Source organism: Chlorocebus sabaeus, chromosome 4, assembly GCF_047675955.1.
Source record: "Chlorocebus sabaeus isolate Y175 chromosome 4, mChlSab1.0.hap1, whole genome shotgun sequence".
In the NCBI taxonomy this organism is placed as follows: domain Eukaryota; kingdom Metazoa; phylum Chordata; class Mammalia; order Primates; family Cercopithecidae; genus Chlorocebus; species Chlorocebus sabaeus.
Window position 1 is genome coordinate 9749656 of NC_132907.1, and position 23731 is coordinate 9773386.

A 23731-nucleotide genomic window follows, 5' to 3' on the forward strand; every position below is an offset into this window, starting at 1 on the left:
ATCAAGGAGACTGGAATGAAACCTCTTTTTGAAAAATGTATGGTTTTCTCGGTTTAGTCACTCTGAATCCACATAGCATATGTTTACATTCCAAAAATAGTGGTTATAAAGAAAGTCCGCAAAGAGCTGGTTTCTGTAAGATATTCTTTATTCTATTATGCTAATACAACAACCTGGAATGCTAAATCTGCAAAGAAGTTTTTCCAAGAATGTATAAAAAGGTATGAACAGAATTAGCTAAGTTTGCCACTGGTGTCTAGTCTCTGTAATCATATTATCATCAACTTAATTATGGTCTATAAGACATATTTTGGAAGGTTTTTTATGAACATTTAAGCATTTTCTCAGGAGGACCTAACATTAAATCTAGAAAACATTACCAAGCTATAGACTTTTCCAGACATTTCAAATGACAGATTTTTGTCTAAGAAAAACAGCATATCTATAGGGTCAGTATTTTAATCTGTGGGACTGACTCTCAAATGCTTTTGGTGATATTTTATGTTCTAGACCAATATGGTAGCCACAAGCCATACATGGCTATTGAGCACTTAAAATATGGCTAACCCACACTGAGGTATGCTTAAATACAAAATACAGTCAGATGTTAAAAGACTAGGTATGAAAAAGAGTAAAACATCTCATTAATAATTTTCATATTAGTTGAAATAATAAAAATGAAAAAATTTTAGATATATTTGTTTTTCTTTTTTTCTCTTTATAAAAGATATTCAAAAATTTAAAATTAAACATGTGACTTGTGTTTGTGACTCACATATTTTTACTGGACAGCATTGCTCTATACTTTTACCTAGTTTTGCTCAAATTAGAAATTTTTTTTCAGGAATATGCAACTATTTATTTTTAGTGCTCAGGATTTCACTAACTGTGAATAAGTCGGGAAATTTAAAAAAACAATGACCAATGACTGATTATTCAAAGGTGGGCCAGTGTTTGAGAGGTACTAGTTTGGAAAGTTATCTTTTCTTTTATCATAGTTGTTTTCAGATAGTATGACAATATTTTCACTTAACCTGCATTCAGTACTCAGATACCAAAATTATGCTGGTTGTGTAATATGAAATACACATAAATGTTATGAAACGCTGATCAGCAACTATGGAAAACCATATTTAGCATGCCATTTCTCATTTCACAAATAATGACTACTAATCACATCCAAGCATTAATACTCTAACAAGATAACACAAAAATAAGTGAAGAATTCAGAAAAGAATAATAAGTCTTTAAAATAAGATCGCTATAAAGAACTAGAATGAAGTTATTAAATTAGAGTGATATTCCTACCTTCTTAACATATAACATAATCTACAAATTATTTTTTAGTGACTGGTGTAGAAGGATAATTTTTAAACGTTAAAAATATGATGGGAATTTTTAAATAAGTTTTTAAAACCAGGTTTTTGCAAGTCCTTTACCTGCTCTGTCTTTGTGAGAAGTAACTATTTCCCAGTGTCTTCTAATAAAAAGTGCAAAAGCAATGGCACACCAGTAGGAAACAGATAGTTTTGGAGGTGCCTATCAACATACAAAAGTATATTGCACCTTCATCAAATTTCCAAATTCGTTTTTAGACTGTGCTTCTTTGCTGTAATTTCATCCACTAGAAATTATTCAGAATCAGATACTTAGCATTCAAATCCTCTATCTGTGTTATTTAAACCAGAGGAAAAGAGCCATGAGCAGTGGATAAGCAGTGTGACTCCCCCTGCATGGCTATTGTTGCTAGGGAAACCACTTCCTTCTAATCCTCATGTTCAGCTTGTCCATCCCACTATCTGCCATCATTGCTCCTCAAGAAGGGCAACATCACAGTATAGCATAAGAACAAGAAACAAAAAAGACAAAAACCAGTAGATTATCCTGCTGCACACAACATTTCTCAGAAAATCTGCATGGCAGTGACTTCTGGGAAATGAAAAAGCAGAGCCAGTCCCTAAAACTGCTATATGCACATGTGCTACTGGCTACAAGGTACTGCATTCACACATACAAGTATGCAAAAACACCAATTTCCAAGTCACACTTATGATAAGAGAATATAATGTGTCAGGCCTGGACAGGACAGGGCTTGGCAGATCAGCATCCCGGAGCATGCTGGGTCAGTAATGGAGCCCTGTGATCTTTCTAAGAGGGAAAGTTACTGGCTGGCAGCATGATCAGTGAAGTGACTCTGTAGCTTCTGAGAACCAGTCCAAGGAAAACTAAGACCCTGTAGGTCCTGCGGACAGTATGAGGTGTAAAACATTCCAACTACTCAAATACAAGCGTCATCATGACTGAATAAAAAGAAAGCCAGCTGGTTCTGGTAAAAAAAAAAAAAAAAAAAAAAAAAAGGAAGAAGAAGAAAAAAGAAAAACAAAACCATAGCCCACAAAGGCAACTGTTCTCATAAATCAAACATTAGCTTCCTCCTGGCTATCTTAGCAACCTACTCACAGAGCCAAACTGGCTCTACAAAACAAATGAAATTTTTGAAAGCTATAATACGCAGTAGCTAATTTGAATTAATGCAATTAAAATCACAGTTCTACTCTCATCTGTATATAAGACACCAAATAGTTCCTCTACTTTTGTTTTTCTCTGCTTTTCTAGCATTTATTACATGTGTGTACTGTAAACGTTTGTTAAATTGAATTGAATATACAAGATCTAGTATGGCAAAGGGTAAACAATGTCTACCAAATTCTGAAGTCAGTTGGCAATATAAAAAAGCTGCAGTCATAGCAGATAATTATGGAACTAACTCAGCTATAAGACTGTAAAAAATAAAATATTACACTGATCTGAAAGAACGATAACTCAAAAGGTGCTTACTATGAATTAGAAGTACTAATGGGTACGGCTGGGTATGAGACCCTATTCAAAAACTCTATTCAGGGACAGTCAGTTTCCTTTATTCTTTAATAAACCTGACCACATGAGACTTAACTCCTTTATAATGTACATATATTTGTGTCTTCTTCTTGAATTATAATAGAGGGTGGTCTCTGAACATTGCCACTATAAAAAGTGCTTCCTCAGATAACAACACAAATTTTCAAAGTTGTTTTTCTCAGACTCTCAAGAGTGTCATTCTGTGCAATCATATAATACAATCACCATAATGCTGCCCCAAAATTAAACAGCAATTTATCTATAGAATAAATGAAAACAGAAACAAGTTGTCTCAAGCTCTATATCAGTGAGATTCAAATTCACCCATTAGTTTCTTGACTGCTTTTATAGGCAGTGTCACAAAACAGGAATATACCTGCTCTCCTCTTGCAAACATATCCAAACTGTCACCTGAAACTCCTGTTTTACATATTTACATCATCAATTTTGAGACTCTTAGATATACCTAAGATCTCTAAAAGAAATCCAAATTCATTTTTAAAGGATTATGTAGAAAAAAAGAGTAAATTGCTTTGCTCATATTAATTTTAATTTCTTTTTTTTCTAGATAGACACTATCTTCCCAGTGATCCAAGACTAAATACAGGATTTCCTTCCTCAAAATTTGAGAAGTTAGTTGCAAATGCAATGAATCTCTAATCCCCATGCAATGTAGGAGCTACTTAGTAGGTTATGCCAATACAAAGAAAGAATATGAGAGAAGTAATATTCAAAACTGTCTCATTGTTACTCGTGGCTGCACTCCCAAAATGCAGTTTTGGCCCTTTAGCACTAAAGATAGAGTCAAAAAGACAAGTTGCTTTTTCCAAAGTTGTCTGCTTTTATTTTACTCTGCAATCTAATGTAATGGCACAGCCCTTTGTGGTGTTGTCTCCCTTATACTCATAATATTCGTAACACGAGTATGAAGTTTCATTTTATTATTAGGCATGAAACATAGACACAATTTAGTAACTTAGTTCTGATAGCCATCATGAAATACCAACTGCTTGACCAATCAAGGCATTTATGCGTTCCAAGGGCTTGAATTAACTTGGCAGTTTGTTTGATTGGTTCAGATGTCAGTCAATGATCCGAAGACAATAGTACTATTTGAGAAGACTGCATATATAGTGGAGTAATATTTGATATGTTTACATATCAAATGGGATTAGAATATCCAATGTGTGAAATGTATACCCTTTCCTGCACCATCCTTATGCCCCATCCCCATCCCCTAATGAGACTGAATTTGGGAATGTCTCATTTAACATCTCTTGTTCCCTGTTCTCTGAGAGAGAGACAGCGGTCAGTGCAGGTGTCTAAACTCACTCAGGCAAGTCTTGAGGGAACCACTAAAAGCCAAAGATGAACTCCCATTCACAGGAGGCTGAGTGTGGTGGGGAAGTGGTGAAGTGTCTAGCAAGCTCCACACTGGAAAGTGCATTATGGTGGAGAGTGGATTCCGAAAGCATAAGAGGCTAGATAAGAGGAAGTATATGTAAGAAAAGGCTGGAATCTCCATTCAGGGTGTTCTTGAAATGCCATACTAATGCAAAACTACATCCTTTGAGTATTCATTTTATAAGCATTACACAATTAGTAAATATCAGGTAAATATGAAACATAGGATGTTCAGGTTATGAATTTCTTTAGATAAAATTCCCTAAACCCAATGTTTCCTCTAAAACAAAAAGGCTAAAGAAAATCACAAAACAATCTTATAACTTGGAAGAATCTGCAGTAAGGTTATGTTTATGTGCCACAATCCAGTGTACCTCCTTATCTTCTGATAGGATGGCACCCATTCAGGGTGCACAAGATCATCCTTGCACTCTCAAGCCACAACTTGGGTTGCAGCCAAGGTTAACTAACATGAGAGCTTCCTCAAACCTTCCCTTGCCTTTTACACTTTTCTTTCTCTTCAAGCAGCCCAAAGCCACATTTTAAAAGTGACCTTCAACAGGCACAATAATTTCTTCAGTACATGGGTACATTCAAAAGCTTTGGAGGATTTAGCTGTAATAAGTAGTCCTAGCAAATATATGGACTTACAAAGCCTTTGAAGTCTCTAAAAACTTCCCTTAAATAGCCTCAACTGAAGGTTTGGGCTAGATGATTTACAGATCTTCTTGCAACCAAAAATCCTGTGATTTGGGATCCAGCAGAACTAGCTGGATGTTACAGCTTAGTGCTGTTAATATGGCTTTCCCATCTTTAAGAATATTTTTGGATCCAAAACAGGCTGCTTGGCTTGAGTTGTTCAGCGATCAACTACTAGTTAATGTCCAGTATTCACTGGGAGAGCAACAAAACTAAATAAGGCAGAATGCTTTATTTCCCAAGCATAAAGAATGATTCTATACACGTTTTTCATTAAATGCAATTAGAAAACATTGAAAAGTATTGCAAAGTCACAGATATTTTCTATGACTCCAGATTGTCACTTAGCACACTCAGGACTTGTATTTTTCCTTCAAGAAACTCCTGTATTTGACTTAAAACTCATACTCTCCACATCTATTTGTGTAATTTTATAAGCAAGTTTGAAAATAATATAGCAATATGTTCTTAATATCTAATTTTTCAGTTAGAGATGTAAAATATCACAGAAATTTTCTCTGGTTGGTGAATAGATCAGATTTCTAATCAGGTTTTCACTAAGTACCTTTTTTGATGTTTTTCTGGGAGTTTTTATACTAATTACTGCCTTTCAAAATAGTAATTGCATACTTAATGCTCTACCACATCTGGGGCATGATTTTTGGAGACATTAAATTTTAAATCACCATCACAAATAATAGATACATAAATAGAGAATAATAATCAACAAAAGTGTAGAAATTCATAGAAAATCAATCTACTAAAATCAATTAGTTTGACAACCAATTCCTGAATGGCAAAATTGACTGTTGGACCAACTTTACCAAAAAAAATTCTAAAGGATATTCTAAAGTACATTCTTAAAATATTCTTTTAGAATACAAATATTTTACATTTCAACTTTTATTTTAGATACTGGGGGTATATGTGCAGGTTTGCTACATGGGGCTATTGTGTGATGTTGAGGCTTCAGGTGTGGTTCCTGTCACCTAGATAGTGAGCATAGTACCCAATAGGTTGTTTTTTAACCCATGCCCCCTCCTTCTCTCCCCTCTCTAGTAGTCTGCAGTGTCTGTTTTTTCCCATATTTATGTCCATGTGTGCTCAATGTTTAGCTCCCACTTATAAGTGAGAACATGCAATATTTGGTTTTCTGTTCCTTCATTAATTTATTTAGGACTATGGCCTCCAACTGCATTCCTGTTGCTGCAAAGGACATGATTTCTTTTTTCTGGGTGCATAGCATTCCATGGTGTATATATGCCACATTTTCTTCATCCAATCTACCTTTGATGGGTGCCTGGGTTGATTCCATGTCTTGCTATCGTGAATAGTGCAGTGATGAACATACAAGTGCATGTGTCTTTTTGGTAGAATGATTTATTTTCCTTTGGGTATATACCCAATAGTAATAGGATTGCTGGATCAAATGGTAGTTCTGTTTTAAGTTCTTTGAGAAATCTCCAGACTGCTTTCCATAGTGGCTAAACTAATTTACATTCCACCAACAGTGTGTAAGAATTCCCTTTTCTCTTTTTCTGCTAAGCCCCTAAAAGCAATTGCAACGACAACAACAACAAAAAAAAATGGACAAGTGGGACCTAATTAAACTAAAGAGCTTCTGAACAGCAAAAGAAACTATCAACAAAGTAAACAGGCAACCTACAAAATGGAAGAAGATATTTGCAGACTATGCATCCAAAAAAGACCTAATATCCAGAATCTACAGGGAACTTAAATAAATCAACAAGCAAAAAACAAATAACCCTGTTACAAAAAATGAGCAAAGGGCATGAACAGACACTCCTCAAAGGGAGACATACAAGTGGCCAAAACACACATGAAAAAATTCCCAGCATCACTAATCATCAGAGAAATGCAAATCAAAACCATCATGAGATACCATCTCACACCAGTCAGAATGGCTGTTATTAAAAAGTCAAAAGAAATAGAATATTTTAATAAAAATAAATATTTTAAATATCTACTTAATCGAATATTTTCTTTCCCAACATTTATTGAGGACTCAAAATATGTTAAGCACTATTGTATGTGCTTTATATTAGTTATTTACTCTTCACACAGTCCTATGAGGTATATTTTATTATTACCCCCATTTACAAAGAAGGAAAATGAAGCACAGTCATGCTGAATAACTTGTCCAAGTTTACACAACCAATAAGCTGCAGAGTTTGGACCATTGTATCATGCTGCTTCATAAAATGACACTCATCGAAATTATATTAACTCATATATTTAGGAATATAATAAATTATATCAGAAATAGGGAGATTAAACCTTGTTATTACTTAGCTTTCAAATGTTTGAGTATTTTTTAAAATACTAAGAAGGATATATACATTAGATAAATGGATAAAATTTAAGGAGAATATATTCACATTTACTAAATGTATTTAAGAATATTCACTAAAACATACCACCACTTAGGATTTATTCTATTCATTAGAAGGAAGTCACCAAATCCAAGAAGTAGCAGAATTAACCTCCACCTCTTGAAGGAAGAATCAAATAATTTGTTGACATAATTTTACATCACCATATGAGAAAATTATAATCAAGAGAAAATCTCAAATATAGATTTTCTGTGATGATTTCTTAAGGTTAAGTTTAGAAATATAATAGGTTAGATGTCCTATGAACACTTCATTGAGATTAGGGGTTTTCTTTTTAAATATTTTTTAAAAAACAGATAAATATTTGGTTCACTATCTGCTTTAAATTTTTCTAATGCTGAAATTTCTGAAGCCCCAGTCAAAGACCTAGACTACTTAAGGCAAGGAGCTCTTATTTGTACAATATATACAAAGAAACAAAATCTACTCCTTAATTACATTATTAATTTGGTTCACTGATAGCCCCTTGGGCCAATTCTGTGGGGAAGTAGTGGTGCTTACACTCTGAGTCATGTCTCTGTATCGGGGTCCTCAGGTTTCATGAGATGATTTAAACCCTAATCCAGTTTGGAGTGTCTATAGGACATTCAGTTTATTTGTCGTCTCTTAATTCTCTTAAATCTATTGTTAAATTTAGTCATTAGGGCCCCACATAGAATTTCATGAATCAACCTGGTAGAATATTTAAGAATAGGATTATATATCTCTTTCCAGTGTTTATTGTAAAGATGATTGTGTTATCTGTTACATTATATGGTATGCTCTTCATTAAAACCTATAGGTCTTTCTTAATCTCAGTATCAGAAAATAAAAAATTCTCTTAAACAATTGATGTATTTTTGTCTTATAGACACTGCAAATCATATTTTCATCTTTGCATTGGCAATTAGTTTAGAGCCATGTTTGCACCTACTTCTAATTCTGTGTACAGAATTCTGTGACATGATTTTGGAAACAACTTACTCCTGCTATATTGTTTTCCCCCTGCATTCATTCTTTTGTCCAGGTTTCTTCATCATTTGTTTTAAATGTATGTTATTATTATACAGGACACAGTTGTAGAGAGTGATTCAATTATACCTTAGAACAATTTGGAAAATAGATAAATATATAGATGTACTAGTCAAACCTCTTATTTGTCATTGGAACACTTAAAACATAGTTTTCATCTGACTTTTCCACTGTTCACCTAAATACAACCATTCTTTAATAAATCCTAATTTAAATATCTCACACTGAATTTTCTGCTAAGGCATCTCATCCACATGTGTGTCTTCAGTTTGCATCTGTACTAGATGTGACAACCAGGAAGGTGTGCCATTCACATCTCCCTTCAAGAAAGGACTTGTCATTCAGTAGTAAGGAGGACTGTTAGGTGGCATCTCCACTGCAGTTCTTTCTGGATTCACTGCGGTGTTTCAGCTAAGATTATGCTTTCTTGGCAAATACCCAGCCAATGACTGAGCACAGTGAGTGTACCAGGGCCTACCCACTCTGTCCAATGAGAGCCTTCTTTAATGGCCAGTCTTTGGTCCGGGGATCACAATTGAGTTGGCCAGGACTCTGTCATATTTACATTACAGTTTAAGGCTCTTGCTGCCCAATTCTGCTCCTTTCCTGTTAGATGTCAGATTAGCACCAGGGTCTGAAAGCTTCCCATGCCCAGTCATGTTTTCTCCTTTATCTTTCTCATAGGTATTATCAACCTTCTACATCCCTGACCAATAAACTTCTTGCACTCCTAAATCCAAATCAGCATCTTATTCTGATTTGACATAATGAATAAATGACATAACAGATAACACACAAATGTATAATTCCTTGTTCTAGACCTATAAGTATATCAATATATTTAAATTCATCTCCTGGGTGTCTCAGAGATACCTTAGCTGGGACCTAGCCAAAGAGAACTCATGATCTTCTAATTTTTTTCTGTTCTGCTGTTCCCTATCAGTTGATAGTTCTAGCTTCCATCTCATTGTGCAAGTCAAAAACCCAAGAGTTATCCCTGACATTTCTTCTTGCTTGTCCCACATATCCAATTTATCACCGATTCATGTCATTCTTACCTACTAAATATATTCCTCCTCCTATTATCTCTCCAGGTCCACTGCAATGGTTTTTGTCTAGAATACTATCATTCTTTGATTTTATTCTCTACCAGCCTCCAAAGATCCGTATCCACTGTAACCACCATCCAATACCTTTTGCCCATATTACCTCCGGAATTATTTTCAAAAGACAAATCTAATCATGTCACCACCTGGCTTAAAATACCTTCCGTCGTTTCCCCTTTGATCTTACAATAAAGATAAAACTCTTTAACACAGCCTACAAGTCCCTGTAGTCAAGTTCCAGACTTATTTCCCATTCCCCGACCCTGCCATATTGTAATTCCACTGTGGCAAGGACTGTGCCTATTTCATTGACCTTTATTTCTTTTATTTTATTTTATTTATTATTTTTTATTTTTTGAGATGGAGTCTCGCTCTGTCGCTCAGGCTGGAGTGCAGTGGCGCGATCTCTGCTCACTGCAAGTTCTGCCTCCCGGGTTCACGCCATTCTCCTGCCTCAGCCTCCCGAGTAGCTGGGACTACAGGTGCCCGCCACCACGCCCGGCTAATTTTTTGTATTTTTAGTAGAGACGGGGTTTCATATTGACATTTTTTTTATCTCCACCGACTGCTTGAGTACCTGCCATGTGCCAGGTGCTCACTATATAGTTGTTGACTACGCAATGAAATGACTGAGTAAATGAATTGATTGAATGAATCTATTCACAATCCACTGAGCACACACAATTTTCTATTGTAGCTCTTTATTTCAGAGTTGCCTATCTAAATCTCTGTCCTATAATTCTCAGCTCAAATGTCACTTCCACCAAGAGGGCTTGCTTGACTTATCTAGCTGATAATAGTTATGCTACCCTATTATAAACTCCTATATTCTTAATATGTATGATGCTTAATATTTAATCATCTGATTAAAAGCTTTAAGATTTAATACAACTAACATACGCGATTAAACTCTACATTCCTTGAAGGCAAATGTTGAGCTTATTGTTTTATGTATTCTGCACATAACCTAACATACACATATGTGTATAACTGTGTGTGCTTTAGTTGATTGAATGATTTGATTGACTGATCTGGCAATATCTGGATGATTTTGCCTGTCACTACAGCAACACTGTTGTGATATTAGAAAGAGTAGATGAGGCTAATAAAAGTGTGATGGCCCAGTAAAAATGTTGGTAAGGCAATTTATCTCTTGAACCTAACTTTACATATCAACAATAGGAGACTCATTTGACCTATAAATTTTTGTTGTTGGTTTTCTAAACTCAGATATTATAAAATCTGCTTTGTAGCTACAAAATGTTCAGTGGCTGTAGGCATTTAAGAATTGCCAAAGCTTTATATTAGAAAAATTTTTCAAAATATTAATATGTGTACTATTGGGATAGAAAAGTATGGTTAAGACAGTTGATTTTTAGAGACAAGCTGTCTTTAAAATTTTTGTTCTGAATATTTTAATGTATATTTAAAAATAAAGTGTACTAACACATTGTGGTATTTCTCACAACATTTCAAACATTTGATTATTATAATATCTGTTATGGTGATCTGTGATCAGTGGTCTTTGATGTCGCTATTGTAATTGTTTTGGGGCACCACAAACCACACCCATAGAAGACAGAAAACTTAATCGGTGAATGTGTGTGTTCTGACTCCTCCACTCACCAGCTATTCCCCATCTCTCTCCCTCTTCTCAGGCCTCCCTATTCCCTGAGACACACCAATATTGAAGTTAGGCCAGCTAATAACCATACAATAGCCTCTAAGTGGTCAAGTGAAAGGAAGAGTCACAGGTCTCTCACTTTACATCAAAAGCTAGAAATAATTACACTTAGTGAGGAAGATATGTCAAAAGCTGAAATGGGTAGAGGCCTCTTGTGCCAAACAGTTAGTCAAGTTGTGAATGCAAAGGAAGAGATCTTAAAGGAAACTAAAAGTGCTACTCTAGCGAATACACAAATGATTAAAATAAAAGTGAAACAAACGTATTGCCAATATGGAGAAAGTTTGAGTGGTCTGAATAAATGAAACCAGCCACAACAGCCCCTATGCCAAATCCTAATCTGGAGCAAGGCCCTAACCATCTTCAATTCTGTGAAGGCTTAGAGAGGTGAGAAAGCTGCAGAAGAAAAGTTGGAAAGTAGCAAAGGTTGTTTCACAAGATTTAAGGAAACACTCTGTCTCCATAACATAAAAGTGCAAGATGAAGCAGCAGGTGCTGATGTAAAAGCCGCAGCAAGTCAGATGATCTAGCTAAGATCATTCACCAAGGTGGCTACACTAAACAACAGCATTTCAGTATAGATGAAACAGCTTTCTATTAGAAGAAGATGCCCTCTAGGGCTTGTCTAGTTAGAGAGGTGAAGTCAATGCTTGACTTCAAAGGTCAGGCAGTCTCGCTTGTTAGGTGTAAATGCAGCTGGTGACTTCAAGTAGAAGTCAGTGTTCATTTGACATGCTGAAAATCGGAGGGTCCTTAAGAATTATGCTAAATCTATTCTGCCTGCGCCCTATAAATGGAACAAGAAAGACTGGATGACAGCACATCTGTTTACAGCATGATTTACTGAACACTGTAAGCCTCCTGTTGAGACACACTGTTCAGAAAAAAAAAAATTCTTTCAAAATATTACTGCTCTTTGACAATGTGCTCAGCAGCTCTGATGGAGATATACTAGAAGATGAATGCTGTCTTCATGTCTGCTAACACAACATCAATTTTGCAGCCCATGGATCAAGTAGTAATTTCAACTTTTAAGTCTTATTATTTAGGAAATACACTTTGACAGGTTATATCTGTCATAGACCATGATTCTTTTGATGGATCTGGGCAGAGTACATTGAAAACCTTCTGGAAAAGATTCACTATTCTAGATGCCATCAAGAACATTTATGATTCATGGCCAGAAGCCAAAATATCAATATTAACAGGAATTTGGAAGAAGTTCACTCCAACCCTCATGAATGACTTTCAGAGGTTCAAGACTTGAGTGAAGGAAGTAACTGCAGATGTGGTAAAAATAACAAAAGAACTAGAATTAGAAACGGAGCCAGAAGATATAGAATTGCTGCGATTTCATGATAAACTTGAACAAATGAGGAGTTGGTTCTTATGCATGAACAAAGAAAGTGGTTTCGTGTGAAAGAATCTGTTCTTTGTGAAGAGACCGTGAACATTGTTGCAATGACAACAAAGAATTTAGAATATTGCATCAACTTAGTTGATAAAGCAGTATCAGGGTTTAAGATGATTGACTCCAATTTTCAAAAAACATCCTATTGTGAGCAAAATGATATTAAATCACATCTTTTACTACAGAGAAAACTTTTGTGAAAAAAAGAGTCAATCGATAAGGCACAATCTGTTGTTGCCTTATTTTCAGAAATTGCCACAGCCACCCCAACTTTCGGCAACCACCATTGTGATCAGTCAGCTGTCAACACTGAGGCAAGACCTTCTGCTAACTAAAAGATTTTGACTCATGATGATCATTAGCATTTTTCAGCAATAAAGTATTTTAATTGCTCTGTACTTTTTTAGACATAATGCTACTGCACACTTAATAAACTACAGTATAGTTACAAACAAAACTTGTATGTGCTGGGAAACCACAAAATTCATGTGACTTGCTTTATTGTGGTAATCTGGAACAAAACCCACAATATCTCTGAGGTATACCTGTACTATGTGATGTCAGATATGGCCAAACCAATGACTGAAATTTAAGAACCATTATTTTTTTGTTTTTTTGATACGGAGTCTCACTCTGTCACCCAGGCCGGAGTGCAGAGGTGCGATCTCGGCTCACTGAAACCTCCGCCTCTCTGTTCAAGCAATTCTCTGCCTCAGGCTCCCGAGTAGCTAGGATTACAGGCACCCACCACCATGCCTGCCTACATTTTGTGTTTTTAGTAGAGACGGGATTCCACCATCTTGTCCGGGCTGGTCTTGAACTCCTGACCTCATGATCCACCCACCTCAGTCTCCCAATGTGCTGGGATTACAGGCGTGAGCCATCACGCTCAGCAAGAAGCATTGTTTTTAAGGACTGAAACATTATTCTAGCTCTTTATTGAAAACTAGGTTCTTACCACTATTTAATAATTGTGTCTGCTAGCTTTCATTCAGCTGCCACATATTTATAGGGTACTGCCTATGTGTAAAGCACTAGGTTTAGAACTACAGAAATAAAATAATTAAGAAAGTTTCTTCCCTCGAAGAGCTCAGGACATCAAGGGGAAGGCACTACGGAAAAAATAAATAAACCCAGTAGAAATTCCCCAATAGAGGCACATCTATTAAAAGGTTACTTATGGAGGAAAAAAAAAAAAAGTAAGAATGATCAGCTGTGCTTGCTGAAGGTGGTGTCAACAAAAGGGGTCAATACAAGGGCTGCATTTGGGAGGCTGAGTAAAACAAGTGTGGTCACATAATTTCAGGCGAAGGCAACAGTCTTTGTCAATCCAGAGAGGCTAGAATGACAGGAAGTAATTCCAAATGTCTGGAACATGGGATGCAGCATAGTGGAGAATTGAAACTGAGGCAAAGCAAGTAGAGGCCTTCTATGCCATGCCAAGGTGATAAAGGACCAATACATAGGAGAGGCAGATGATCAGGCTTCTATTTTAAACTAAATAGTGTCACAGGAATTTTGTTCCTTATGAATTTCAAGGCAAGAAATCTGAAAAGTACTTTTTCTATAAAGATAATTTTAGGAATAAATGTTTTCCAAAATTTCCAAAAGTGAGATTTGGAGAAGACACACAAACTGAGGTGAGGTGAACAGAGACTTAATAAACCATGAAAGTTTTATCTCTAACATCAAGAATAAAACAAAGATGCCCACTTTTGCCACTTCTATTCAACATAGTACTGGAAATCCTAGCCAGAGCAATGAGGCAAGAGAAAGAAATGAAAGGCATCCAAAGTGGAAGGAAGATATTAAATTGTCCCTATTTTCAGACAACCTAATCTTAACCATAGAAAATCTTAAAGATGCTACCAGAATACTATTAAAACTAATTTTTTAAATTCAGTAAAGTTGCAGGATACAAAACCAACATGTAAAAATCAGTAGTATTTCTATACGCTAATAATGAACTATCAGAAAAAGAATCAAGAAAACAATCCTATTTACAATAGCAAAAAAAATAAAAAATAAAGATACTTACGAATGAAATTAAGCAAGGAGATGAAAGGCCTATACGATAAAAACTATCAAACAATGATGAAAGAAATTGAAGGCACAAATCAATGGAAAGATATCCCATATTCATGGAAGGAAACAATATTGTTTAAATGTCCAAATTGGCCAGAGCAATCTACAGATTCAATGCAAGTTCCATCAAACTTTTGATGACATTTTTCACAGAAATAGAAAAATCCTAAAAATTTGTATGGAACCACAAAGACCCTGAATAGCCAAAGCAATCCTGAGCAAAAATAACAGAGCTGGAGGCATCACACTATGTGACTTCAAAATATACTACAAAGCTATTGTAGTCAGAACAGCATGACATTGGCATTAAAAGTAGACATATGGGACCTGGCATGGTGGCTCATGCCTGTAATCTCAGCACTTTGGGAGGCTGACGCAGGCAGATCATGAGGTCAGGAGATTGAAACTATGCTGGCTAACACGGTGAAACCCTTTCTCTACTGAAAATACAAAAAAATTAGCCAGGTGTGGTGGCAGGCACCTGTAGTTCCAGGTACTCGGGAGGCTTAGGCAGGAGAGTGGTGTGAATTCAGGAAGCGGAGCTTGCAGTGAGCCGAGATCTTGCCACTGCACTCCAGTCTGGGTGACAGAGCGAGACTCCATCTCAAAAAAAAAAAAAAAAAAGTGGACCAATAATACAGAACAGAGCCCAGAAACGTATCAACACATTTGCAAACAATTGACTTTCAACAAAGGTGCCAAAAACACACAATGGGGAAAGAACTGTCTTTTCAGTATATGATGTTGAGAATACTGTATATCCACACAAAAAACTGAAATTAGACCCTTAACTCACATACAAGGATCCACTCATTATGGATTAAAGGCTTAAACATAAGACCTGAAACTGTAAAACTACTGGGAGAAAACTCTTCAGGACATTGTTTTGGGCAATGATTTTTTTGGAGATAGCCCCAAAGCACAGGCAACAAATTCAAAAAAGACAAATGGGATTACATCAAAGTAAAAAGCTTCTGCACAGCAAAGGAAATAATCCACAGAAGGAAGAGACAAATCTACAAAATGGGGGAAAATATTTGCAAACCATACAACTAATAAGGGATTAATATCCAAACTATATGAGGAACTACTACAACTCATAGCAAAATAAATAAATAACCTGATTTTTTTTAAATGGGCAAAGTTTGTGAATACATATTTCTAGAAAGAAGATATACAAGTGTCCAGGAGATATATAAAAAAAAGTTCAACATTACTAATCATCAGAGAAATGGATATTCAAACCCAATGAGATATCACCTCACACTTGTTAGAATGGCTATCATCAAAAAGATGAAAGATAATAAGGAAGGCAAGGATGTGAAGTGGGAACCCTTCCACAGTGTTGATGGAAATGCAAATTAGTACAGCTATTATGGAAAGCAGTGTGGAGTTTCCTCCAAAAATTAAAAATAGAACTACCATGTGATCCAGCAATGCCACTACTGGGTATATATCCACAGGATATGAAATCAATATTTTGAAGAGATATCTGCAGTCACATGTTTATTGCAGCATTATTTACAGTAGCCAAGATATGGAAGCCACCCAAGTGTCCATGAACAGATGAATGGATAAGAAAGTGTGGTATATATGGCACAGTAGACTACAACGCAGTCTTAAAAAAAAAGGAAATCTTGCCATTTGGGACAACATTGATGAACTTGGAGGACATTATGTTATGTGAAATAATCTAGACACAGAAAGACAAATACCACATGATCTCACTTTCACGTAGGATCTAAAAATGTCAAATTCATAGAAATAAAGAAGAAAACGGTGTTTATAAGGGGCTGAGGGTGAGGGGGAAGGGTGGTGTTGGGGAAATGTTGGTCAAAGGACAAAATTTCAGTTAGGTAGAAGGAGTATGTTCAAGCAATTTATTGTAAAACACAGTGACTGTGGTTAGTAACTATTATATTCTTGAAAATTGCTAAGAGAATAGATTTTAAATGTTCTCATTATAAAAAATTGTATGTGAGGTAATGCTTATGTTAATTAGCTCTATTGAGCTATTCCACAATATATACGTATTTCAAAATACCATGTTGTACATAATAAATATGTACAATTTTTGCCTATTAAAAATTAATAGAGTGAACAAAATCAATAAAAAGTACTTTATAAGTGATATTTCCAATTATGAGTATATTTACATCACATGATATGAATTATGGCATTCCATTGAAATTGAATTAAAGATGATAAATTTTGATTTTAAAAAAAGGAAAAGAAAAACGAGACAAGGCAAATAAATTTAAGTGTGAATCTTTGACTGGATCCTGATTTTTAAAAAGCAGCTATTAAGGATGTAATTGGAGTGAGTGGAGAATTTTGAAAAAAGATATATATTATCTGTGCGTTATATATGTATGATGTTATTGCAAAGTTAAATTTCCTTAGTTTGATTGATTGATTGATTTTTGAGATGGAGTCTGGTTCTATCTCCCAGTCTGGAGTGCAGTGGCACGATCTTGGCTCATTGAGGCTCACTGCAACCTCCACTTTCTGAGTTTAAAGGATTCTGTTGCCTCCGCCTCCCGAGTAGCTGGGATTACAGGCGTGTGTCACCATGCCTGGCTAATTTTTGTATTTTTAAAGTAGAGACGGGGTTTCACTGTGTTAGCCACACCGGTCTTGGACTCCTGACCTCAATTGATCCGCTCGCCTCTGCCTCTCAAAGTGAGCCACTGTGCCCAGCTTGTTTTGTATTCATAGGGAAAAATGCCTTTGTTCTTACTAGTTACGTGCAGAAATATTTGAGCATAAAATTGTATAATTTGAGAGTAAGTTATTCTCAAATGTTTCAGAATACAAAATATATTAATACATATATAAACAGTGAGGTAGAGCAAGGAATGTGAATGTTGATTTATTATTCTTACAGACATTCTATAGACTTGATTACAAAATAAAATATTGGAAAATAATCGATTCCTGAGACCCACCCCTAAAATTTCTGATTTAATTAGTTGGAGGAGTAGCCTAAGCATGGGGATTTCTTTTAAGCTCCCTAGATTTTGCTTAGGTTGAAAACCACTGCAATAGTTCAAAATTGTATTTTACGACTATCTGGGGTATAGAGAAATCACAGCTCCTTCAGCATAGCAATTCTTGACTTTAGGGCAACATCTTTACAGGTTCTTAACATATATTAACTAGCTACATTTGAATAGCACAGGGTATAGGCTTGGATACTTGATTTTAGTATTTTATTCATTTTTACAAGATATATCTGTGAGTCATTTACTTTGTACCAGAAACCCACCCATTTCAACCCATAAATAAGGCCAAACCATTTAAAATAACATCTTCCTGTAATATGTAAACTACTAGACCAGAGAGTTAAAATTTGAGAATGTTATGTGAAAAACACTCAAAATTATATGCAGTCAGGATATATATCACTGAAGGACAAGAGTTTTCCACACACAAAAAATATATTAATGCAAGAAAAGATATGATAAAATATGTATGCATTTATCCCACACTGAATGACAAGAAATATAAATTTCTAAAATCAATAGCTGAGTAAAAAATAAAAATTCAACTTTGTATCTGACCTTCATCCAGAATAAAAGACTAAAGGTGAAAATCTCAAATTTAGTTATATTTTATGTAACATTTTTAAAAGGTTTAACGGATGATATAATATCAAAGGAGCCTTATATCTCCATGGCCAAGTATAAAATTTAGATTTCATTTGGTTCTGATTTCAGGGATTTATGCTGCTTGCTACAGGAAAATTAGACATCATCTGAAGCTATAATTATATCTAACTTTTGCCCTAACATTTGCCAGCCAGTCACTGTCCTTGCTCTTTCCATGTTTTTGCATGTAAAAAAGTAAACAAATTAAACAGTAATATTTCTATAAAAGGAAAAGTTACAAGAAGAATGAAAAATAAATATTCTTTAATATAACAGATTCATAGACAATCTCTAGGCTTTGATAGTCTCAACCCATTACTTCTTTATCAATAATTAAATCCATCATTAAACAAAAGTTTATCCTTATATGCACTTTAAAAAAGTGCATATAATTGGTCTATCTCTTTGCTACATTTGTCTTAGGTGAGGTCTAGTTGCAGAGCCAAAATTCCGTATCAAGCTTAGCAGTTACTTTATGAATAAGCACACAGTGTCTTTATCTTCTAATCCTGAAAAACAAATTTTATTTGACCATTACTTCAAACATTACCTCCATATGTACATTAAGCAAAGAAATTCAGTTCTATAATTGTTTACTAGAAAAATAAAATCTATTCCCCCTGCTCCTTGCCTCTTCACTAACGTCTGCCACCAAGATCAGAAAAGAGAATGGTGTATCATTTAAGAGCAATAATGTATACACTTTGGTTTGGTCACATACAGCTAAGAAAGCAGGTATAATGAGACACCTGAACTGGATATTTACTTTATACCCAGTAGCCTTATGAGATGCAATTTGGAAATGAGGAAGTAAATGAAAAAAAAACCGTTACCATCACCACAGCATATATATATTGGAGAGACTTTTAGAGATGAGGCTTGTCAAGACCACACCCATTCTAGACCTTTCTCTAAGATTTGGAGTGTGAATGCCAAATCTGCACTGTCCTTCTTGAGCCCCCATGAAATTATTCCAACTCATACTTGGGAGAATATACTTCCAGGAGGGAGGGAAATAAATTCTAGAGTAAGACTAATTTGTGGATAGGAAATAAAGTTTCTAACAGTAGATAAAGAAACTGACAAGGAGAAACTCTTACAAACCTGATGATAGAATGAGGTTAGAAATTGGGACACCTTCCTAAGAGGCCTTGCAGGAAAGGTAGAAATTTGGGGACACTTTCCCTTTGGACCATGGGAAAGCCATGCCACTCTCATTTACAGTTCTTTCTCCATTGCTTTTTGTTTTCTTCAATCTTTTAATAAATTCAGATATAATTTAATAATTGTCTGTGGTAGTTGTGATGTAGAATGAAGGAAGGAACAGGGCCATAAAAACAGACTGGACCTATAACACTTTTATCACACACACTTCTGCAGAGGACTTTGGCAAGCAGCACCATTTGCTGAGAGGCCTTGAAGTTCATGAACATGATTTATTTTTTTTTAAGTTTTTTATAAAAGGGTTTTACATCTACTTTTTTGTATCATAGTCTACTGCCTGCCACATCTCTTTTTCCTATGTATTACATTAGATATTGTGAAAAAGTATTTTTGAAACTGAACTTATATCATCAAAAAAGAAAGAAAACAAAGAACTAGAAAGGACTGGTGTAAAATGTGGGATTTCTGTTCCCGGAACTCATTGAACTTACTTCTCCCTCAACCATCTATAGATGAACATGGGCTATCATAAAATCATGTTAGAACCTTAGAGATTTTGATGGTAAAAGTCTACTGTCAGAGAAACCAGTTTCAAGTCATTTCAAGAAGAATATTAAATGATTTTCATTTGGGAAATTCTGGTTTAAAAAAAAACCATGTTGATGTGGGTCCAAATGAACTCGATGTAGGTACAAGACTTGACCACATCACACAAGTAGTAAACACCAAAGAAAGAATCAGTCTAGTTTCATCTAACTCCAGAACTCTTGCTGTTCCCCACTATGCTGTACTATCCCCTAACTTTATAATGTCAGCTGCACACCTAAGCAATCATTATGAACCTATCAGTTCCCTGGGATCTTGTAGAATGACAGGAAGCCCTGTTGGAACCCTAGAGGCAGGTTATGACAGCATCACTTCTTTTGAAAATGGGAAAAACTGTTCTGCTTTTCAGTTACCAACCACATAAGGATACTAATCTTTTTTGTTCTTTATTTGGAATTTAGAAAGGGACATGGGGGCATCAAATCTGACATGCAGCAAGATTCTTCTGCCTGATCCCTGAGAAGCTGTGAAATTTAGGTAGTTAAAGGTGACTGGCAGAAGGATGCAATCTGTTGTGTTCTCTGCATTCACACATATATCACAATGTGGAGTAACAGTACAACTCTGAATGCAGAATATGGATTTCTTGTCATATATCATGTGTAAGAGATGTATTTAATATTCACTATTGAATATTAAAACTATATTACCTTGAAGCAACAGAGGCATCAAGAAGGAAAGAAAAATGACATATTATTTTTTTTGACATGATAAACTTCTAAAAGACTCAGAATAAATATTATCTTAATCATGATAGGTATGCCTGGGGAAAGAACATGGTAGTTGCTGGAAGCACAAGAGCATCAGATGAGTCCAGCAAGCCCAGTTCTGTTCATGACTGTGACATCAAATACATAACCGTTGACAACGTTAAGTCCCTCACCTTAGTTTCCTTATCTATTAAAACCAGCTATTTATTTCGCCTTTATCTAGCTATTAGCTTATTGTGAGGAGCAAATATAATAATGGGGATGATCACAACAAACTTCTATGAAAACAAAAGTTTGTCTAATAATTTGATAGGATAATACATCTATTATATGCAAATTTTACTTATTAACCACAGAATTATTTTAATTAGCAACTACAGGTTAGTTGAGTCATCCAAATAAAATTAGAAAATAGAAGTATTAAGTATACATATTTAAACAGGAGTGTGGGAAACACTGAAGCACTATCTATTGAGTGTAGTTTCTGGTGCTGATTCAATTCTCATCCCAATGACATAGAATGTCTTTTGTTTTCCCAGGTTAAATATAGTATCTTCGGGAATTATTGACATTTTAAAAAAACATTTTCAATTAATATTAAATTCTGAGTGGTGCAATATTTTGAAATATGAGAGCAAAGAATAAACAAATGAAATTGATTTTCAAGTCTGAAAGTTTAAAAACATGAAAAGTAGGAAATGAAATGTTAAAATGGTGGTCTCAGATGTTGGATAGGCACAATGTCTTAGTCTGTTTAAACTGCTATAACAAAATACCACATACAGGGTATTTTATAAACAACAGAAACTTATTACTCACAGTTCTGTAAGGTGAACAGTTTAAGATCAAGGCATCAGCAGATTCAGTGTCTAGTGAAGGCCCATTCCCTCATAGATGGCATCTTCTAGCTGTGTCTTCATGTGGTGGAACAGGGAAGGAACAAGCCTCATAGCGTCTCTTTTATAAGGACAGTAACCTTTTATCTGGATACTGAGGAGCCCCCATGACCTAATTGCCTCCCAAAGGGCCCCACCTCCTGACACCATCACATTGGAGACTAGGTTTCCATCTTTGAATTTTTGGGGGACAAAAGCATTCAGACTATAGTACGTAGGCCTGCATATTTCCAGTTCTAGAAGGATCTCACACTTTGGAGTGTTTTTGTCTACATTTTCTATAGCCTCCTTTATGCCTGGTAGTGGCTAGACCAGCAGTGCCATCCAAGCAGGGTTCTCCAAGCTCAGATCATAAAACACAAGGTCTTCATTCTCCATTTCTCTACTAAGGTATTTCTCCAACCCTCTTTTCCAAGATATGGGTTCTACCAAATGCCCATGGAGTCCTAGGGCTCATGCGGATGGGATTGTCCTGAGACCCCCTGCCTGGCCTCTAATCCAAGAGAGCAGACTGAAGACTGGTAACTCCCAATAGTCAGCACAGCATTTCTTTTTGTGGGACCACACAAGACTGAGTTTTCAGAATGGAACCAACAAGCAGCAGATGTTGGCCGACTCTCTTATCAATGTAAGACAAGTTCAGGACTCGGGGCTACAAAGAATCTACTGCTAAAACTTGAGCTTGATCTGAGTGTGTGGTCTAGAACATGGGCCCACACTCATCTTTGTTCTCACCACAGTACCACTTTTGATCCAGCACTGAAGAGTATTCTGTACCCTATGTACCCTTGGCCATTCCTGTGGCAGATACCTACCCCTTCTTCAGACTCCATGCCCCATTCTCTGGGGTTTGGTGATATTATCTACTCTAAGGCCTTTGGATCTGTATCTACTCTGGCTATTGATCACTGTGATAATGCCATGCTTTTGTAAGATGGACTTTCTCGTACAAATTGGACCATTCTTTCCCTATCCCTTCCCCCTTCCCCTCAAACTCCTCACCTATTCTCTTCTCTGGTGGCAGTGTATAGAAGGAAGAGAGAGTCAACTTTTAAGAAGATCATATTTTAGGTATGTAGTGATTATAGCCTAAGGAGTTCAAGAGAAAACATGGTTGGAAGTCATGTTGTTCTATGCTTCTGCATTAAAATTTAAAACAAGAAATTTAACATGAATGGAGAATGAATTGTTGTTCACATGTTTCTGCATAGTCTGGGTAAGTTTACATTTCTGTTCATCATCAACAAAACATAGTAACAACATTAAAGAGAGTCTTTGGGGGACAGTGATCATGGAAGGCACTATGGATGATGCAAAGTCATGAGCAATCATGTAACCAGAATTAAATAAATGGTATTAGGGAACTGCAGAAGCAAGATCTATATTTTTCAATATAAACAGGTTCCAGCAAGCCATGACCTTATGAGTAATAACAATGTTAATGCCTTTTTCTTTGAGTAAGCGATATAAAATTAGCCAAGAATGGTACATTTTACAGTAAAGAAGAGTGGGCTTCTGTACCTGAACAGGAAAAGATGATGCCTGTATACTATTAGAAAATGTCATCTGCCATGGGCCTGATCAGGCTTGCACATTCTTGCTCTGTGTGCCAGATTACTAGTTTTATCCATTCCCTGTTACTGATCAGGGGCACATAGGCAATAAGTAGGTCAAAGTGACCACAGTAAGATTCCAGGTTTGTAGCAGGAGGGATCTGAATGATTTGCTACCTGCTACAACATTTTGTAGCTTTCTCAGAGAGTCCTGGACCCTTGGGACCCCTACTTTAATGCAACTCCCTGCATGTACAGGTGTCATCTTAGCCCACTTCTTCAAGTCCTGATACTTAGCAAAGAGAACTAATGCAAATATGGGGATGCTCATGATTTTGCTGTACTGTGAGCAATTAAATCCTTTGTCTCTGACCCAGGAGTCTCCTGTGTTTTCCCAGTATCCTTGATATAGTAACAAACTAACTTGTTAGATTGCATTA